The sequence below is a fragment of the Rhinolophus sinicus genome, chromosome 14 (assembly GCF_057876585.1).
Source record: "Rhinolophus sinicus isolate RSI-liver-muscle chromosome 14, RSI-T2T, whole genome shotgun sequence".
In the NCBI taxonomy this organism is placed as follows: domain Eukaryota; kingdom Metazoa; phylum Chordata; class Mammalia; order Chiroptera; family Rhinolophidae; genus Rhinolophus; species Rhinolophus sinicus.
The window spans coordinates 181,945,949-181,967,453 of NC_142514.1; the positions used below are offsets into that span (position 1 = coordinate 181,945,949).

Consider the following 21,505-nt stretch of genomic DNA (forward strand, 5'->3'; position numbering starts at 1 on the left):
GCTCAGGAAAGCCTAGTTTTGGGGAGAGGGCTATGCAGGAAATTGTCTTCCCTGGAGCTCTGAGGGACAGGACGTCTTTGCTCAGAGCCTGTCCGGGCCTTCCCCTGTGAGGATTCGAGATCCAAGTCCCTGCCTGGAGGGCCCTGCGGCAGAGAGATGGCAGGCCGGAGTCCGTAATCCTCCAGAAAGAAAACGAGCAATGACCCCGTGTCTGGTGATCAGACACAGAAATCTGAGGTGGTCCAGGAGCAAGCTCTGCCTGGGGCCATCAGAGCCACCATCTAATAAGCGCTTATTACACAGGGCAGGCTTAGGGCTGTGGGTACTTGACCTCTGAAATCCTCACCAGAACTCCCGAAGGGGACGCTGTCTTCTATGCATTTTATAGATGTAGGAATGGAAGCCCAGCAATGTTTGGTCCCTCCTGTGTCCAAGGTCACCCAACGCGTCCCCTGCTGTCTACCTGTAGAAGTAGCCCCAGATGGTCTGTGTTGCCAAGGTCCCTATTGCTGGGCGACTGTCTGGGGATGGGCATAAGCTGGTGTTTTACTATTCACCTCTAACCGGTGTATTTGACGTTTGCAGTTGACCTATGGTACGTATAAAGGGCCTACTACTGTCCTACCCCAGGGCTCTGACTGGGGCTCCGACACACACCAGTGTGCTGGGGCAGGTGGGGACAAGGGTGCTGCATTCTGGCTGCTGTAGACCACGCACCTTAATGGAAGTGCAAGGCACAGTAACTGCCAGGCTGGCCTGAGGATGACATTTTCCTTGGCGCAGGACAGACTCCATCTGTTCTAGAATGGTATCCGACAGCATCCAGCTCAATGGATCCATAGAAGGAATGTCCCTAAACAAAATGTCACCAGAAAACATGGCTGAACACACATGAACATGTAAGTGGTGTTGCCTGAGCAAATTGGGCTCTCGTGGATGTGGGAGGGGACATCATCCCACAGTGACTGTGCCATCCAAGCTCTCTGATTAGAGGGCAGGGGTCCAGTGTGGCCCAGGGAGGCTCTTGTCCATACGGTCAGGTTCCCATGAGGGCAGGGTCAGCTCCGCTCTGGATGTGGGATCCTGGGCCTGCCAAGGGCTGTCTTCCCTTGGACTGTCTGTGCTGGCTCCCTGGGTGGTTCTTCCGCTTCCACAACTGTCCCATCCTCCACTCCCCATTACAGATGGAAGATAAAAATCTTCTGGTACCTTGAAATCTGCCACCTTATTCGTTTTTCTCTTCTGGGGAAGCTCAGTCCTAAAAGAGGCCTTACCAATGTGGGCAGGGGTGCTTTGGGGCCATTTTCACTTGTCCTTATATCTCTGCAAATGGCGTCCTTTTGGGAAGGACTGAGGGCTCAGGGAGCTCCATGGGTAGCCCTGGGTGGGTGAGGGACCACCAAGGGTGGTATGCGAGGAGCTGGGTGTGAAGTGTCACCCCGGGCATGTCCTCCTTGACGCTGGAGGTGGCACAGCCTGGGGGTTATGCTCAAGCAGGGGCCTACTCTGTGTGTGACCTTGGGCGAGGTACCTGCCTCTGTGAGTCTCAGTGTGTCACCTATAAAATGGGCGTAGTGGTTCTTCCCTCAGAAGATGAGATGCATGTGGTAACAGGCAAGAACCATATTTCACAATCTTAAGTTGGTGTCAACCCTGACAGGATTATTTACACCCAGTTAAGTCTGACTCCGGAGCGGGAGGGGAAAAGGTCCCCGCCATCAATGGGTTCTCCCCAAACCCTGCCACAGGGACCTTGCTCAGCTCCCAGTTTTGGGGACCCATCTCTGGTCTACACAATCACCATGGAGATGCCCTTTGCCATGCCCTATGGTCTCCTGGACTCCTGTGGTTTCTGTGGCCCCTGGGGTCAGGGTCCAGCGTCTCTATGGGTGCCACGGCCATCCCTTCCTTGGGTTCAGTGAGTCAGAGCCCAGGGAGCTCACTCCCCTGGGAACCTGGGGTGCTGCCCTTTCCTGGCTCTGGGGACCTTGGCTTTCCTCTCCCTGCCCCTCCAGGACTCCCAGCACAGTCTCCTCGTGATTGGGTTTTTCCAGAAAGAGACTATTTGGGAAAAACTTCAGCTCTGGCCCAATCACAATGGCCTCCCAGAGCAAGGCACAAATGCCTGGCTTTCTTCCTGGGCTTGGGAACCAGAAATACAGTAGAAGAAAACCCAGCTGCCTCCATCTAGCAGCCATGCAATCGTGGGGGTGGTGTGGAAACTCCCCTCCTCTTCATGGACCTTTCCTGTCATCAGCCACCTACTGGTCACACCACCTCAGGGGCAGGAAACTTACTGATGCTTCCCCCAAACCCGGAAGAGCTCTGGGGGCTTTTGTCTGGGATAGTTCATCTCTTCCCCTTAATAAACCTGAGAAAGAGGGACCATTCTCATGCCCATTTCCAAGGTGAGGAAGCTAAGCCTCGAGTGCCTCACTTGTTCAAAATCTCGCGGCTTGTTTGTTAAACTGAATCAGGATTTACATTCAGGTCTTGGAACCTGTGTTCTCTTTTCTCCCCGACAAGGAAATCTTAGCATCACTGATTAATTAAGACCTTAGATTATAGTTTGATCACAAAGGTAATACGTACTTAAATACAGAGATTTTAGAAAATACACAGAAAAAGGAAAACATAAAAGTCACCGTTCCCCCATCCAGAGATAAAATGTGTATTCTTAGACCAGTGGTTCTCAAACTGGAGTGTACTTTAGTGTCACCTGGAAGGTGATCTCCTGGGCCCACCCCCGGAGTGTTTGATGCAGTAGGTCTGGGTGCGGCCCAGAACTTGCACTTGTAACAAGTTCCCAGGTGGGGCTGATGCTGCTCATCTGAGGACCCCACTGTGGGACACTGCTCTGATCAGGGTCCCCCCCACTTCGGCACTGTCGACACTGGTAATTCTCTGTGGGGGACCGCGTCCTGTGCACAGTAGGATGTTAGCAGCATCCCTGGGCTCCACCCACTAGAGGCCAGTAGTACCTCCCCCGCAGTGTGAAAACAGAAAATGTCTCCAGACATTGCCAGATGTCCCCTGGGGGCAAAATCGCCCCTAGTGAGAACCCCTGCTCTATTCTTGTTCACTGTGTCATTTATATTTGCAGAGAAAGGCCCCTTCCAACACACCACACAAAGTCTCTCTCTCTCTCTCTCTCTCTCTCTCTCTCTCTCTCTCTCTCTCTCTCTCTCTGTCTCACACACACACACACACACACACACACACACACTCTTCCTTTTCATCAAGAATAATGTCAAACCATAAATACAGTTTTATAACTTGCTCTTTTTCACCTAACAACACATGCCCATTAACTCAGCAATTAGCCCTGCTGGCAGCAGAGAGAAATGGGTTTCTGCACAGATGACACGGGAAGCATTGCTTGGAGCCTACCTACCACGTGGCTCTGGACCAGGCAGCGGGCGGTGGAGGGAGGTTTGAGGTCCTCCATCTCAGCCCGTGGCAGGTACCAGAACCACTGACCTCGGGGGCCGTGTTAGGGTCGGATGTTGATGTCTTACAAAGCTGTCTGGCTTCCCAAAGGCCTGGGTGTAGCTTGTAAGAAAAATGAGCCACCAGATAACATGATCGTGAACTATGGCAGAGACAGGCAGGCATACCGGCCTCACACCTTCATCCTGCCTCAGTGGGTTTCAGAGATGGACCAAGACCCAGAACCTGCAGACCGTGAGTGAGGGGTTCTGGCTGCCCTCTTACCTGGAAGTCACCCGCCATGGCTGTTGCTATTGTCCGGCATGTGGGCTGGCTGCTGGCCATGCAGCTATGATGAAGGCCCATGAGGTGGTTCTTGGGACCTTTATGGGATATCATTGTTTTGCTGCCCTTGGTTGTCCCTGAGGTCCTTCTGCCTGCCAGCCTCATGACTTCATTGTCCCCAAGCCAGGAATCAGCCACTGCCCACCAACACGCTAGGTGAGGCCTGCTCGAGGCGCTGCTGCGGGGAGCGGCAGGACACTGGCTGGGCAGGAGTGTTGGGAAGGGAATACTGGGAAGGTGAGAGGTGTCTCCGACTGCCTCTCCCAACATCTGCTCCTCCCTCCTTCCTCCTTCCTCCTGCCCTTGTTGCGAAGCTGCCAATGGTTTGGCTGGAATTGACCTTGCTCCCAGCTCTTGCGGTGGGCCCTAATTAGTTTAAATCGATGGGATGTTATCCCATCCTCTGATCCAGGGCATTTTCCTTGGTCTAGAGAAGAACGCTTGTCTCCCCAAGTGGTGTGCTGGAGCTAGTTAGAACTGGCTTGTGAGAATCTATTGTGTGTGTCTCTTACCAACTGTGTTGTCAAGTTGGTAGCTTGAAATTAGCCACGATGGGAGTATTTACACCAGAGAAATTGGCCAATGCTACAAATCACCCCCACCCCCAGAGATGGCTTACCAGCACAGCACTGATCCATTCCCATTAGTTGTGATTAAGGAGCCAGGTAGCCCCAGATGCCACAGTGGACAGTCTATGACCATAGAGGGGCTGATGGCCAGATGACACTAATGCCTGGGGAGACAGGGCGGAGAGATAGAAAGAGCGTGGGCTTTGATGACGTTGTCTGGTCATGCCTCACATCTGGACTTTCGGGTTAAATTTCCCCATGTTCTCGAGAGCTTCCTAAGTGATACAGCTCGGCAGCTGGGGCGGGAGATTACCAGGTTAGCACCTTCAGCCCCCAGGCCGGTCTCTGTGGAGCAGTGAAGCCTCAGTTTTGTCAAAGAGTGAAATTCTTCAGCCAGCTTGTCCTCCCGTTCCTCCTGCTTCCTGAGGGGACTTCAGTCCTGGCTGGGTCAACTTCTCTGCCCCCGGACTTTGAGATGGGCCTTGTCTCTGCCAGGTCAGTTCCTGAACTCCCTGATGCAAAATTGGGAGGATGGGAGAGTCAAGAAGAGGGTGGGAGCTGTTTTTGGTGGGTGTGAGGGATTTGGGGTGTGCTGGAGTGGAGAGGGAAGAAAGAGAAAGAAGGGCAGGCAGGCCTGGGACACCAACAGACCATGAGAGAATAAGAGGAGATTTCACATGGTATAATTGGGGTTATTTTGACATTTTTCTGAGAACTATTAGTCGAGGGTATTTTAATGGCTTCTGGAACATGGTACTGTCTCTGCACAGAGACTGGACTGGACAGGGAGTCTTGTCCTACCTTTTGCTCCACTGATGTCCCTGCGTCCCAAGGGGCTCAGATATGTAGGGCAGAGGTGGGATTGGCCAAGTCTGAGCAGCATTCTGGCTTGTTCTCCTGGGATTTGCCCAGAAAAGAAATGATGGACCCAGATAGTCAGGGAGCAATGATTCCACAGCTATGGAAACCAAAATGCTTTTTTTCTTTCTGTCTGGGAAATCTCCCAAACCTATTCATGTGCTTTGGTCTTTTCTGTATCAAAGAATGTGGAGCAAAGCAGAATGTAGTGACCTGGGGAAAAACGGGAATATTTCTGGGCGGAATGGAGAGCCCATTTTCCCTCCTGTGTCTCAGGGTGTGTATCCGTCAGAGGGAAGCTAATCCAGTCAGTCTTCGTGCAGCTGGTTTTGAGTCCTCAGGAGCTGTTTCTGGTCTTAAAAAACAAACAAACAAACAAACAAACAAACAAACAAACAAACAAACAAAAACACCTTTGCATCCTATTGTGCTGTGGAAGCAGTTTCCTCAAAGGTCACGTTCCCTCTCCGGCTCTGCTGGGTTCCTCTCCTTAGCCTCCTGGCAGAGTCTGCTGGCATCCATCCTTGTGGGGACAAGGCTTCTCTCGGCCTCTGGGACATTTCTGTCTCTCTCCTGGGGGCTGGGTCTCACTGCCTCCCCTTGGGGTCCCCCCTCATTCTGCCACTGGCTCTCTTGTCTTCTACAGGCATTTCCTCAGCCTTTTTATCATTTCCATGGTTTCTGGTATCCCTTCTCTCAGGAGAGAGGGCAGACAACCTTGGGAAATTGTGAGCTTTCAAATACTGCAACTGTCCCCCCACGAAAGACAGATGGACACTTGCTGCTGGGCTGGTAGAGATTCAGGGACCCTGCAGAGCAGGGGTCTCAAACTCCAGCTCTGGAAAGAGCCAGGCAGGTGACGTAGAGGAGTGTGAGGCAATAGGGAATGGAGGGGGCTGTGGTGAACTGGACAGAGGGTGCAGCTCAGCTCTCAGGCTGTCGCCATGTGGGAACGATGAAGCTGAGCCTTGCCAGGTAACAGCGTTTACCTCTCAGGGACATTGATGAGGATACGTGAGAGTCTGCGTACATAGTGGCTGCTGTATAACAGGCCGCCAATACGGAGCTACCTTCTCTGGGAATCCTCCTGGCTCTTCCATACCAATCTCGCTCTCCTTTGAATGGCTGTGACAGCGGTTAATGCCCCACGTGTGGTCCTGATCACATATTTCCTGAGTGATGGAGGTAACGGTTAGCTATTGCCACCATAGTGACATGTAACAAGTCATCCCCAAACTCAGTGGCTTCGAACAACAGCCATTTATTCCCTGGACTTTGTGGATTGGTTGGGGCTTGGCTGATTTTGCTCGGGCAGCTCAGCCCATGTGTCTTTCTAGCTCCCTGGTCCAGTGGGTGGCTGGGGCGGAGTCTCTCTGACAGGCACGAGAGGGTGAGCAGACCGTATGAGACCTCTCGGGCCCTGGCGTGCTGTCGCTTCTGCTCATATGCCACAGGCTACAGCACATCACATGGTCAACCTCAAATTGAAAGAGCAGGAATGTGTCCCCACCCACGACCAGGCCACAGCAAGGGTGTGGACACATAAGAGGTAGAGTCAGGCTGACATTTGTCTACTGTATGGAAGGGTACAGTTTGTTTTGGGTCTGTGCCTCTTTGTAGTGCCTGACTCATGGGGGGCAGGACCCTTCCTGAGTGGCCCCAGGACCCCATTGGGAGCCATCACTAAGGGAGGGGTTCAAGCAACCCAAGTGAAATGCATTAGCAAATGGTTGATTCCAGCTTTTCTGTGCAGAGGGGTGGGGAGGGGAGGAACGACAAACATACCCGGATGGTGTGGTGCATGCAGTGGGTGCCTACTTAGCATTCAGTGAAGGAACTTAGATTGTCTTCTGTCCAGGAGTGAGGGAAGTAGATTTTCCCTGAGTGGAGGTAGGAAGGAGCCTGAATGGGGGTCCTGGGGGGCTTTGACCTCCCTTCTTAAAGACTTGCTGATTGCTCCCTGGAGTGCGGGAGTGTTGTCCAGAAGGGCCAGTGACAAAGGGAGTCACCAGAGGTGCCAAAAAAATGTACACACATGACGTGTATTCATCTTTTGTTATTGGTATATATGGAGTATTACAATTTTAATACAGTTTTTTCCTTTCTTAAAATGTATACTTTTTTTGGCATCCTCTGTGTTTGGTCTTGAAACGTACTTCTTTAGGTTTGTTTTTTCTCTCTATCAAGTTGGTGTCTTTTTAGCATTTCTTTACATTTTGATTTAGATATATCTTCTAAATAGCATGACTGGATTAAAACACTTAGTGAGGTATAATAAACATTTAGTACAGTGTGCAAGGTACACTAATTTTAAGTGGACAACTTGGTCACATTTTATGCAGCTCTCTACCCAAGAAACCAACACGCAAATCGAGATATAGAACATTTATTTCTTACCCCACAGGCAGCTTGCTCGTGCCCCTCCCACAGGTTACCACTATTCTGACTTCTATTACTCTCACACATTCTGCTGTCTGTTCTTGAACTTCATATACAGGCACACCTCGTTTATTGCACTTTGCAGATATGGTATTTTTCACAAACTGAAGGTTTGTGGCAACCCTGGGTCGAGCAAGTCTATTGGTGCCACTTTTCTAACAGCATTTACTCACTTCATGTCTCTGTGTCACATTTTGGTAATTCTCACAACATTTCAAGTTTTTTCAACTTTATTATATGTGTTACGGTGGTCTGTGAACAGGAATTAGGTGCTTACAAAATTGTTGGAATCACTGGAGAAGCAGGTTTTAGGCTGAGCTTTTAGGGGGTACTGTCTGAGCAGCACCACAGAAATGGCCTGAGAGGGGGCCACCATTCCCAGCATGACCAGGAAGCTGGGGACTCAGCTTGTCACTCCCCCAGGTGCTAGCCCTGGGTCACACCATCTTTGCTGGCCATGGGGATCAGGACACTGCTGCCACAACTGTGGGCTCCAGGATGGCCTGGCCCTCGCTATGATTCACCCCAACAGTGGGTGCTCTACGTTGCCTCTGCCCTGGGGACCTCGGCTCCACTCTCCCACCCCCCTATTGGCTTGAAAGCAGAAGCAGGTCCTGGCCTCATTTTGCCCTCAGATCTGGCCCAGGTGCAGCTGTTTGGTAGAAGCAACGTCACGGGCAGAACTGAGCTGCAAGGGTGTCTGGGAAATGCATTTTGTTTTCCACCTTCCAGCAAACAGCATGGTGCCCTGCAGGGGTTGGAATGATATAATTTTTCCAATCATTTGAATTGCTGTTTTCTTTTTTCCTTTCTTCACTTTTACTGGCTTGAACAACTCCATTTTTACTTCCCCCAGCTCCTTAACTCCCGATTTAGAAATTCCACTGGGCTCCTGAATTCTACTAGTGGTTGACTTTCTGACCTAAACAAACTTATTTAAACCTCTAATTCCCTCTTACCATGCTACCAAGTATTAACTATCCAAGGTATTCAAAACACCCTACCTCCTAATGTTGTCCTTGTCCACTCTGCCCACAGCACCCCCAAAAGAGAATTCTGGAATATTTCATTTTTCCCTCACTCACTCCCTTGCTGCTACCCCCAACTCCAGAGTTTTGCTGGTGTCAGTTAGAATTTTTAGTTCCATTCTTAGGCTATTTATTATTAAGTTTTCTCTTATAGTGTGTTTCCTGGGTTTCAATAATTGCTCTTTAGTAATTATACTCCATTTCTCGGGCACATTAGCATCCACCGAAATGTAACTATAAACAAACGTGATGGCTCCCTGCTGTTTCCTGTACGCTCTGTCTTCTACTCTTTTAAAACTTTTGTTCTGATTTGATTTTCACCTTGTCAGAGCGATTTCTGATTTGTTTTCTTGGCTGTTCATCAAGGAATCTTTCTTGTCTGTTGGGCTGCCTTCTCTCCCCAGTTTGTAAATGGGTTCCCTCTCCTCTCACTTCCAGGGATGCACCGGAGAAGCCCGCCTCTGTCTGCCAGGGCCTTTCTGTCCAGAAGCTTCGGGCACTTTGTCTCTATCTGAGGAAGTCAAACGTCTTGCCAGGCTGTGACTAGGAGTGTGTTCTTCACTCATCACTCCTGGTGGCAGCCTTTTCAGATCTCAAGAATCATGTCTCTCTTTTACGCTACTATTTCTTAAATTACTATGCATCCTGTGTTCATCTTTCTCCTTCTAGAAACCCAGTTACCCACAATTTGCAGTCCCTGATCTGATTTCACACGCAGACTCTTTTTATTTGTGCTTTCATTCCTTTGTGTTTGGCTCCATGCTGGAACGAGCTCTCCCATTGGAACTTCTGGAATGTAGCTTTTGTTCTCAGAGGAGTTTCCTTTTTTTCACTTCCTCTGTTACATTTTAATTCTGGAAATCATGTGTGTGGCTGTGTTCTGAGTTCTCGAACACCATCTTCTGTGTTCTGTGTGCACCTCCTAACAGTTCACATTAAGGCCTCTTCCCTTGGTGCTTGGGGCAGAGGATGCCCTGGTATGCCGGGGGTTGGCACCTTTCTCGGCCTGCCCAAAGAAGCAGCTCCCTAGATCTATGCAGGCCTAGCAGTGGGAGTCTGGCGTGTGGAACAAGGCCTGGTGGTCACCCACTGGGTCAGAATGGGACTCCTGGCTGAGACATGCCGTAGGAGGGCACAATGTCCTCTCAGGTTTCAATGGAGGGAGCAGAGAGTCAGGGGCAAAAACTGTGCAGATCCCAAGGAGAACATGACCACCAACATCCACTTCAGATTTGGTCGAGGCGGTTAATGCAAAAGGACCCTGAGGGCGTGGAAAGCAATGGAAAGGGAGCTTCGCTAAGAGAGGAAGACTAGGGCCCAATCAAGAATTGTCCTTTATGTGGGAGGAAGAGTCAAATGGATATGTGGTAACCAGAGGGGGAATTATGGCAAGGACAGTTCTTGATATTCACTAAATTTGGCTCATCTTTTTCCTGGCACAGAGCTAAACTACAGTTCCCAGCTTCCCCCTTTCACGGCAGCTGGGTGTCCATGTGACCAGGTGACCTGTTCTGACCAATGGAATGTGAACAGAAGGCACTGTGTGCAGTGATCTGGGGACCAAATCTGAGGATAGCCGAACTACATGATGGAAGGATCTTAGATTTCTGATTCACTGCCTGGAGGAGAACTTTATGGGAAGAGAACTCAACCAGGAATACCCACGTTAGATTTTGCATGAGCAAGAGGAAAACTTTTGTTGTGTTAGCTATAGAGAGTTGAAGCATGTTTGTTACAGCAGCTAGCCTATGCTGACTGATACAGACATTGTTCCTGAAAGCCCCCCAGTATATCTCTCTGTACATTCATTGACCAGAGCTGGATCACCTGCTTTCCCCTGACTTGTTTGAAGGTGGGGTTCATATCTAAACACCATCAAGGTTTTGCCAGCATTGAAGAAGGTGGGAACTGATCTGGAGTAGGCAACCACCAGTGGTTGCTATATATGAGGCTAAACAGCTTTTTATATATTTATTGGCTAATTTCACTTGTTTTGTCAATTGCTTCTTTATGTCCTTTGCCTATTTTTCTATCAAGTTTTTCATTATTTATTTAATGAATTATAATTTCTTCTGATAAATTAGGGCTTGTATTGCACATTAGCTTTGTCCACCCAGCATCTGAATCCCCTTCCTCCTTTTGGGGTATCTCTGACTTCTGCTATGGAAGCTGGAAATGCCACGGGCTTGCTTTCTAGCCTCCCTTGCAGCTAGGATGCTGGCCTGTAATTGAGGCTCTGCCATTCAGATGCTCAGAAATGCAGTTGGAAGCTAATGATCAGAGATAGCAGGAACTGTGCAGACTTTATTCTGGAGAGGGAGGAAGCAATGGCAGCTGACCTATGGCAGTGCCCAGTGACCAGCATGGGGGGCGGCAGTGGGGTCTCTACCTGACCAGCTGTAATGTTGGCTGGGAGGCCTTCAAGACTGGCTCTCCAGGTTTTCTGGAGTCCGTGCGGTACTCAAGTCCATTCCTTTTTGCTTAAATCAGCTAAGGTCAGGTTTTGTTGTTTGGAACAAAACAATAACAACAAATCAGCTGTCATATTAACCCTTTGTCTGTATCATCTGTTACAAATCTTTTTTTCCAGTTGTCATTTGTCTTGCAACCTTATATGTACAGTAGCTTTTCTTATCAAGAAATTTTAGATTCTTATGCAGCCAAATACATCAACCATTTCCTTAGTTGTTTCTGATTTTCAGGTCATGTTTAGAAAGGCCTTCCATAATCCAAGATTATAAAACTATTCACCCATTTATTAAATTAAAAACATTTTAAGTTATTATGCCATTCAAATTTTTATATTTAAATAGTTTATGTTTAAACCTATACATAGTTTAAAAAGTCAAATACTACCACTAGACTAAAAAAATGAGTACTCTGTTCCATTTCTCTGATTCCTGAAACCTCTATCCAGAAGCAACCTCATTCAATTTTTTTCACAGATGCTTCCTCTTTTTTAATCTCCATTTCTAAGTTAAACAATTTATATTTTAATTTCTGTTTTTCAGTTTTAGATATATCTTTTCACTTGCTCCCAAGGAAGATTAAGTTTCATTTTCTTACCCAACACACTTCTATTATCTGTCACTGCCCAGCTCTTTTAGAATCTATAGGCCCTTCTATTTTTGTTGTTGCAAATTACATGTTGAAGACCCTGGAGCTTTGTCCTACCTATAGTTTCCCACAGTCTGGATTCTGCTGGTTTGCATGCCCTTGACGTTGTTGGACATGTTCCTGTATTTCTTGTAATTTGGTAGTTGGCCCTAGAACAGGAGTTGGCAAACTTTTTTTGTCAAAAGCCAGATGGTAATTTTTTAGGCTTTGTGGGCCATATGGTTTCTGTCGTAATCTCTCAATTCTGCCATTGTAGTATCAAAGCAGTCACAGACAATACATGAACAAATGAGCAGGGATGTGTTCCAGCCACACTTGGAACCCTGGTTTGCAAACCCCTGATCTAAGCCTTGGTCATGTTCAGGTTTGATTTGGCATCTCATTGGTGGTGCTGCATTCTTAACATCTTCGCTGTGACGTTCGTCTGGAGTCGAATGATATTTCCATGCCGCTGGCTGGGTCGTTCGACTTTACCTCACGAGCTCAGTGTTCCAGAAAGAAAGTTTAGGAAAGCAGACGTACATTTTTCTATATTTTCGTGTTTTTCAAGAATGAGTAACTATAGGACATTTTTATACTTTAAAATAATTATTTTAATAAAGTGTAGCACCTTAACTGTATTTACTTAAAAATGTAAATACTGTACTTATTATCTGTAGATTTTTGACGCATTTTGGAGAACAAACTTGAAATCAATTAACGCAGTGAAAAGGCTAAGGAGGCACTTCACCTCCCATTGTTCCCAATTCCTTTTTCTTCTTTTCTTTACGGCGGTAAAAGACACATAATATAAAATTTACCATCTTAACCATTTTTAGGTGTACAGTTCAGGGGTATTAAACACAACTACATTGTCATGCAGCTATCACCACCAGCCATCCCTATAACTCTTTTCATCTTGTGAAACGGAAACTGTTCCCATTAAACACTAACGCCCCATTCCCCCCTCCCCTCAGCCTCTGGCAACCATCATGATACTTTCAGTCTTTATGATCCAATTGCTTTTTAACTTGAAAAATACAAAAAGAGGTGAAAACTGAAAGTGAAGTTCACCCATGATCCCACCACATTTTTGGGGAAGTGTATAAATTAAGAAATGAAAGTTCTGTCTTCTCTCCTAACACCACTCCCCTGCCCCTGAGAGCCTCTACCAGCAGTTGGGTATAGTTTCTTCCAGACCTTTTAATGTACTTATAAGTCCATATACCTACACAGAGATAGGGATACTGACCTTCCATCTCCATTTCTGGGTGGCAGTTGGCTCACTTTCCCTCCTTGCTGCCTGAGAGACCATGCTAAGGTAGTGGGCCAATGTCCCCCGCCTGCCCGCGTCCGTCCCCCCCCCCCGCCCCCCCCCCCCCCCCCCCCCCCCCCCCCCCCCCGGCCCATGAAGAGGGAACATCCTCCATCCTCTCCCCTTTCTGAATTTTTCCTTAACCCTTTTCTTGGAATAAAGCAAACACCAGAACCAAAAGGATTTTAAGCGACTTTTTCTTGGAATGCTCAGGAAATTTCCCCTAAGAGTCAGGGGAGGGGGCTAGAGACTGGACATTGTGTCCTGGTTGGGTCAACTCACTCCTTTATGTGGGCAGGGCCGGGGGAAGGGGGTGGGGGGGAGGGCGGGGATCCTGGCAACTCAACTGAAGCGCCGGGGTTCCTCCACTTTCCCAAGTTCTCTCCTTTCAGTCTTTTGCGGTCCAGCCCCTTGGCCCCACCCCTCCCCTGGGGCACCGTCCTGCGGTCTAACAAGTCCCTTTCGGTCACTTGCAGAGTCAGCTGCCCTTGGCGTCCACTAGGTGGCGCTCTCCTCCGCTCTGTTCCTCCTGGCTTCGCTCTGAGTGGTGGTGGGGGAGGAATAGAGCTCTGGTCTCTGTTTCCGCTGATTTTGCGGGGCAAGTGTGGGGGTAAGCCCTGGTACAGAGGATAAGGGGTGGGAGGGGAAAGCTAGAATCAGATGCAGCTCACATACTCAGATTACAGGGTATTACCATGAGGTTTTCTGCCTCCCTTTGGTGGAGGCTCTAAGCAAATGGGGGCCAACAATCCCTCATCGTTGCAGAGCTGGTGATGGAGAACTGACTTTGGCACTCCTAGATGACCACGCCCCTCCAGCCGATCAAAGTGGTCAGAAAGGCCTCGAGTGGAGTGGGAATGGCGGATTTTCTTCAGAGCGGTGGTGGCAGGTGGTGCCCTCACCTGTCTTACCTCAAGTTGAGAGGGAGAGGCACCCACAGAGCTGCCTGGAGAGCTCGATCTGCATCCCCTGCAGGTTGGGAGACACGTTGGGTGGGTACCTGACTCCCACCAGAGACAATGGAATGGGATTGGCTAGTGATTGAGCATGAACTAGCAGAAGAGACGGCTGTGATGGCAGAGCTGCTGGTGATGTCCAGACTAGATCCCCTTTCCGGGGCCCTGCCCCCTTCTCTGGAGTAGCACCTTGGCTGATGGAGCCACAGAGCCTGGAAGGTTCAGGGGACAGCTATAACTAACTGATACAGAGTGCAAGAGGCTGCCCCCTCACCTCAAGGTGGGAATAAGTCTGTGGTACAGTTTGTGCATCAAGCCAAGGCTGGGCTGAGCCTGAGAACACGGCCTTGCTCATCCTCTCCTGTTGCCTGTCCTTCTTCCCTCACTCCCTGAGGATCTTGTCCTGATAACTCCCTGCTTCCAAAATCCTATCTCAGGTTCTGCTTCTAGACACCTGAAGGCTGGTAGTACTGGAAGTGGTCCTAGGAAGCCGACCCCACGGGTGGGATTCTGCAGTGGGATGCCCTGCTAGCCAATTGTGACGAGTCCTCTGTCACCGGTGGGCGGTGGAGCTGCTCGGCTTCCGCCTTAGTCACCTGGGACAGGATACAGGTGGACAGGGATGCTCTGATTTGTGTTTGAGAGACATTGGGGAAAATAATGATCGTAAGGACTGATACGGACTGGTCAGGCTGTTGCTGGGCGCTGTTGATGCTTTGAAGAAAGAAAATGGCAAGTTCAGTGTTATTGATCAACAATCTAAAGCAAAGTCAGGAGGATTCCTTGGCAGCATTTAAGGAAACCTTCCCTTCTACAGCCAGAGGCCAGACCACTGGAGACAGGCTCAGGACTTAACTGTAACAGAATTTCAGAGAAGGCTGAATTCCCAGCCTGGGACGTCTCCCCTCCAAAGCCAGAGCCCCAAGGGGAGGGGCATAGAGTAGTGATTTCTCCAGGATTTCCCCAAAGGGACTGTATGCGTCTCCAAGGGCTACTGTAACAAAGTACCACAAACTGGGTGGCTGAAACAGCAGAAACATATTGTTTCATGGTTCTGGAGGCAGAAGTCAGAAATCAAGGTGTGGGCATGTGGGTTCCTCTTGAAGCTGCGAGGCAGAGTCTGCTCCAGGCCGCTCCCTTAGCTTCTGGTTGTTTGCTGGCAGTCTATGGCGTTCCTTGGCTTGTAGAGACATCACCCTGATCTCTGCCTTCATCGTCACATGGCGTTCTTACTCTGTGTATGTGTCTGTCATTGTGTCCAAATGTCCCAATTTTACAAGGACACAGTCATATTGGGATAGAGCCCACCCTAATGATCTCATCTTAGCTTGACCATCTGCACGGACCCTATTTCCAATAAGGTCACCTTCACAGGTACCGGGGGTTAGGACTTCAACCTTTTTTGTGGGGGATGCAACTCAACCCACAGCAGGAAACTTCAGCCATTCATTCTAGTGCGTATTATAAATGTACGTGGGGAAAGGCTGTGTGTCAGTTCAGGTCCTCTGGGGGGTGGACAGATGGAGCTAGAAATGCAAGAGGGTTGTGGGCATCGCCTGTGAAAGGTAAAAGGCGGGAGCAGGAGCAGCTGGGGAAGCTTTCAGACTGCAATGGTATTCTAATACCTGTGAGGGGAGGGTGAGAAGGAATGAGGACAGGGTAGGAAAAGCCCCAGCTGCTCTGTGGCTCTGAGGGAGTCAGAGCCCACAGCTTGCCTTTAGAGGAGTCCCACGTTGGGAAGAAAATGCCAGGCCCTGCTACCCTGCTGTGTGTAGTCATGGGTCAGGAGCTGCCAGGAGAGGGCATGGCCTTGGCTCCAACATGTGGCCCCAGTGTGGAGGCTGTGAGCTCACTGCCTTGCAGCAGTTTCTCTCTTGAAGGGAGAGCTCAGTGACATGAGTCCAAGGCTGCCGCAATGGGCTACCCAGATCGTTCCATGGCTGTTGGACATAGGGTTCAAGGGCCATCATGTTGCAGTAGAGTAAGAATGCATGGGGACCAGGTAATAAATGGAGTCCTGTCCTAGGTCCATCTCACAATGGGCCTATTGTATCCAGAGACCCACTTGGTGGTCACTTTCCCTGTCCCTGAATGTATAAAATCCTTAGCAATTGGTCCCCTGAGCTGTAGAACTTTGGCTATTTTACTTGGAAGGGCCGAGTGGAAGCCCCTTGATCCTCACACAGCCTGCTTGATCCTCTTCCACACTGCCCCATCCCAGCTAAGGTAGAAAATCAAAATCGCTACTGAGTTTCTGGAGGAATGACAGATTAGTGCCATCTTCAGAGGCTTAGAGGATGCAGGAGTAGGGGTCTTCGGCACAGCCCTGTTGAATTCAGCGGTCCGGACCCTGCAAAAGCCAGATTGCTCATGGCAGATGACGGTGGACCACTAGAAACTCCATCAAGTAGTCCCCCCAGTGCAGCTTCTGGGAAGGACGTGACATCTTTCCCAGAGCTGGTTAATATCATCTTGGGTATATGGGATGTGGCTATTGATCTGGCCAACATTTGCATTCATGGCCTTACCCCAGGGCTATGTTAATTTTCCTGCTGTCTGTAACAGTATAATCCAAAGGGACCTGGTCCATCTGGACAGCCTGCAGACCGCCACATCGGTTCACTCTATCAGCAGCAGCATGTAAATCAGACCTGCTGAGTGAGAAGCAGTAGGTGTGCGGAAAGCCTTGATAGAATATGTGTGCTCTAGAGGCCGGAGGGAGGGGAACTGAAAGATTCAAGGCCTGGCATATTGGGGAAGTTTTAAAAGGTCCGGGGTCTGGGCATGTCGGGGCATCTCCTCCGAAGTAAGGTGGGCTCATTGCACTCCGTAGCTTCTACCATTAGGAAAGAAGCACACACCTGCTGGGCCTGTTTGGGTTTGGAGCTAGAGTGCATGCATCTGTGCATCCATGGTTGGCACATATGACCCGCCAGACCCTCTGGTATTAGAGCTATCTGTAGTGGGAAAGGTCACTACAGCAAACCCACAGCAAAGCTTCCAAGGTGCTGGGGCAAGGTTATCCCATCTGCCACAGAGAAGGGCTCCTGGGTGCCACCCAGCCCTGGTAGAAATTGAGCATCTGACCGAGTGACCAAGTGGACATCATGAGCTGATGGATCACCCACTAGATCACAAAGCCAGGTCTCTATCATAAGACGGAAGGGACACATCAGGAGTTGGGCTCATGAAGGTCCCAAAGCTGCATGAACAGGTGGCCCAGACTCCCAGGTTCATTGATGTAGCAGGAGTGTCAATTTCCCTTCTTTTAAAGGCTGAATAATATTCCATGTATGTATAGACTATGTTTCACCCCTTGCTTTTAATGAGTAGTATAGTTTTATTTATTTTACAGTTCCTTACCAAGAGACATTTAAACTTCTATTTCTACTTTCTAATGACGCAGAAAAACATACCCTTTATTATATTTTTTATATACTCATGCTAGGATTTCTGTAGGATGCGTTTCTCAAAGTGGGATGGGTTATAGGGCATAATCATTTGAAATGTTTTTAGATGTCCCCAAATTGTTTTCCCAAAAGGTGATAGGGATTCCTATTTGCAGCCAGAGTGTTTGAGTGTGTTCTTTCCCCCGCATTTTTTCCATTTCTAAAATGTCGCCAAACTGATAAATAAAATATGATTATTTCATTGTTTTAATTTGCATTTCCTTAAGCATTATTGGGATAAAACATATTTTTCTGTTTCTTCGTCATTTCTGTTTTTTATTTTGTGAATTTCCTATTTCTGTCCTTAGTTCATTTTCCCATTTTGTCTGATTTTTATACTTGCGAGGATGTTCATACATATTCCGGTCGTGGTCATTTAGTGTGATTTAAATATCTTTTCCTAATCTGTAGTTTGTTTTTTCACTGTGTTTATGGTTTCTTTTGTTGAACAAAAATGCTATATTTTAACGTGGTCACATTTATCAGTCCTTTCCTTTATGATGTGCTTTTCGCATCTTGTTTCAGAAATCCTTCCCCTACACAGAGCTCATAAACAGGTTTTCCTATATTTTCTTCTTATAAATGTTTTAAACTTTGCTTTTCCTCTTTTCATATTTGAGTCTCCTATGTACTTTGTTTATTTTTTTTGGTGTGGTGTTATCGTAGGTTTGGTCCCTCCAAGAGCCGACCTGAGACAAAGATTTGGGTGCCAACAATGAGAGGGGAAGAGAGGGAGGGTTCAGAGGGGTGAGTGGTCAGCAGGTACCAAGATGGGCAACTGAGACTCGGTCCCGATTGAGGGACGAGGAAGTGGTGGTGTTTGTCTTTCAGCCCTGCCCATCATCTTTGCCTGAAAGCCCTTCCCAGGGCATTAAGTCAGCCTGCGCTTCCAGCCTGCTGGGCCTGCAGCATGAGTGGAAGCCCGAGGACCTCAGAGACATTTGCAGGTGGACACCTCTGTATGTCCGCATCAGGAGTGTGAAGTGGCGGTGGGCAGGGCACCCGTGTCCACCACAGAGTGAGACTGGAACCTACATTTATTTTGTTCCCAATGAACAACCAGTTGACCCAGTACAATTTATTAAATAGTCCATCATTTTATTATTGATTTTATTATATCAAACTTCTGGGTTCAGCTTCTGGGTGTATTTGTCTATTCTGGTATTACTATTACATTGTTTTAATTGTTGTAACTTTATAAGTCTTGATGCCTGGTGGGGAAAACCCCTCCCTTTACTGTTTCTTGTTCTTCAAGATGGTTTTGGTTATCCTCGATCCTTTACTATTCCATTTGCATTTTAGGATTGTATTGTCAAGTTCCCTGAAAACGCCATTCAGAATTTGATTGGAATTGCATTAAGTTTAGAGGTTGATTTGGGAAGAATTGTTATGTTTATGATGTTGAATCTTTCTATCCATGAACATGCTATATATCTTTATTTGTTCATGTGTCTTGCATTCTGCATTAATATTTTGTAATTTCCTCCAGAAAGGTCTTGCACATCACTCTGTTCTTTTAATCTCAATTCCTAATGGTTTTTGCTGCTATTGTAAGCAATGCCTTCTTACGTGGTATTTTCTAATGGGTTGTTGCCAGGCATAAGCTATTATTAATCTATTATGTTGATCTTGTATCTGGACCTTTATTACTGTCCAAAGTTTGCAGAAGCACTTGGATTTTCTATGTAGACAATCACAGTATTAGCAAGGAACCACGATGTTGTGGCTCTTTCTTTTCTGTTCTTGCACTTTTATTTCTTTTTCATGGCTTACTGAATCGACTAGGCTCTCCAGTACAATGTGGAATAGAGGAGTGGCTGCTGTCATCTTTGTTTTATTCCTGAATTTTAATGGTATTGTCTTTAATGTTTTCATATGAAGAATGATAATTTGCTATGAGTTCTTGGTAGATATCTTTGCTCAAACTGAGGGAATCCCTTTCTATTTTTAGTTTGTGTCCTGAATAAGTTAAATTTTGTTACACATTTTTCTGCATCTACTGAGATAGCGATCTTTTCTTTAATCTGTTAATGTGGCAACTTTTATCTAAATATTTTTCTAAAATTAATCATTTCATGTCTAAGATAATCCCATAATGTATGTATTTTAGAAACACACCATGCTTTTTTTTGCTTGTATTTTGCTTAGGGTTTTTACATGTATGTTTAAAAGTGAAATTGGTTTATAATTTTCTTTCCTTGTGTAGTCTTTTTCCAACTGGTATATCAGTTATGCCATCTTCCTAAAATAAATGGGGTCTGTCTTTTATATTATTTTGAAACTGTGTACAATTTCATTTAAGGTTTAACTTTTATTGACATAATTGTGTTCATAATCTACTCTAATGGTTTTAAAGATCCCTATGGTATCAATAGTTATAATCTCTGTTTTTGTTCCTAATGTTTATGACCTCATCCTTTGAGTTGATTGGACTTGCTAGAAGTTTATTCTGTTGGTCTTTTCAAGGAATCCACTTTTGGTGCTATTGATTGGGGAGGTCGTTTAGGGAACCCAGTAAACATCATCTGTCTTTCTTATGGAATTTATAGGTCATTCGAAAAATAAGACAAAAGGGCTCACTAAGTTATCATCTTTATTATTGATGAGGTTGACAGAGGAGGATGAAACTTCTATGTGGGGGCAAAGGCATTTCCAGGGCTGAATCCCAGAGTGAGACAGACTCATGTGCCCCTATGCACAGACTGAGAAACTGTAACCCACCCCGAGGAAACAGGAAGAGGCAGATGCACACATGCTTAGTTTCTGGGTCCAATCAGGAAAGCTACTCTGGTCCCCCAGGAGGTATGAGGTGGAGTAGTTAGAGGAGGCCAGCCACCTTCCTCCCTATGCTTGGAAGGAAGCCTCTGAAGCAGGGGATAAACAGTCTCCTCTGACACTAATTATCTCCAAAGTGTAAAAGTTTCCATTTCATTAATATTTTTTTTCTACCATTTTTATTTCATTCCTTATATTTTCTTTGGTTTTCTCTTTAATGTTTTCTAGCTTTTTGAGTTGAATGCTTTATCACTGTTTTAAATCTTCATTAAAAAAAAATATAATACAGGTAAGGGTATAAATTTAGAACTCAGTAGCTATGCATTTTAGCTGCATCCCACAAGTTTTCAAAAGCTGTGCTTTTGTAGACGACAAATTCTCAATATTTTGTCATTTATTTGTAGGTTCCTTTATAATCTATAGTTATCTCAGGTTAACTTTTTATTTCTAAATGAGTGGGGTTAAAATTTTTTAAAAAATAGTGGTTCTCCAGTTTAACTGCATTGTACTCAGAGATTGTGGTTTATAAGACAAACTCTTCAGCATTTCTTTTTTTAAAATTAATTAATTAATTATTATTTTATTTATTATTTATTAATTTATTTTTTAAGGAGGACGCAGCTCACAGTGGCCCATACTAGTATTGAACTAGCAATGCTGGTGTTATTAGTACCACGCTCTAACCACCTGAGCTAACTGGCCACCCCTTCTTCAGCATTTCTTGAGTTCCTCTGTGACCTCATAACGGTCAAATTTTATATACAGTCGTACCTCAGTTTTCGAACGTAATTCGTTCCCAAAGACCGTTTGAGTTCTGAAACGTTCAAAAACAGCCGACAGCTAGGCCTCAGGATCTTGCACTCAGCGGAAGCCGTATGACATGTTCGATTTCCGAGGTGTGTTCTAAAACCAAAGCATTTACTTCTGGGTTTACTGCATTCGTAAACCGAAATGTTCGTCAATGGAGACGTTCGAAAACTGAGGCACTACTGTATGTTCAACATGTGCTTGAAAATAATGAATATTGCTTATTTGTTGGGTCCAAATATAGAAAGTAGATTAAGCTTGTGAATTATGTTGTTCAGACATTAGAAATAATTACAACATTTTTTTATCTGCCTGAACTATTAGTTTCTGATAGATGAATATCAAAGTCTTCCTCCAGGCAAGACTTTTCAATTTCTCATTATAAATGAATCAGTTTTTGCTTTGTGCATATTGAAGTTATATTGTTAGATGCATGCAA

The 21,505-nt window shown here is 46.7% G+C and overlaps 1 protein-coding gene across 7 annotated transcripts in view; it reads left to right on the forward strand.

Annotated features, from left to right (window-relative positions):
* SLC22A11 (solute carrier family 22 member 11) overlaps positions 1-21,505 on the forward strand; it is a 113,869-nt gene that overhangs the window by 23,181 nt on the left and 69,183 nt on the right. The window lies entirely within an intron of this gene.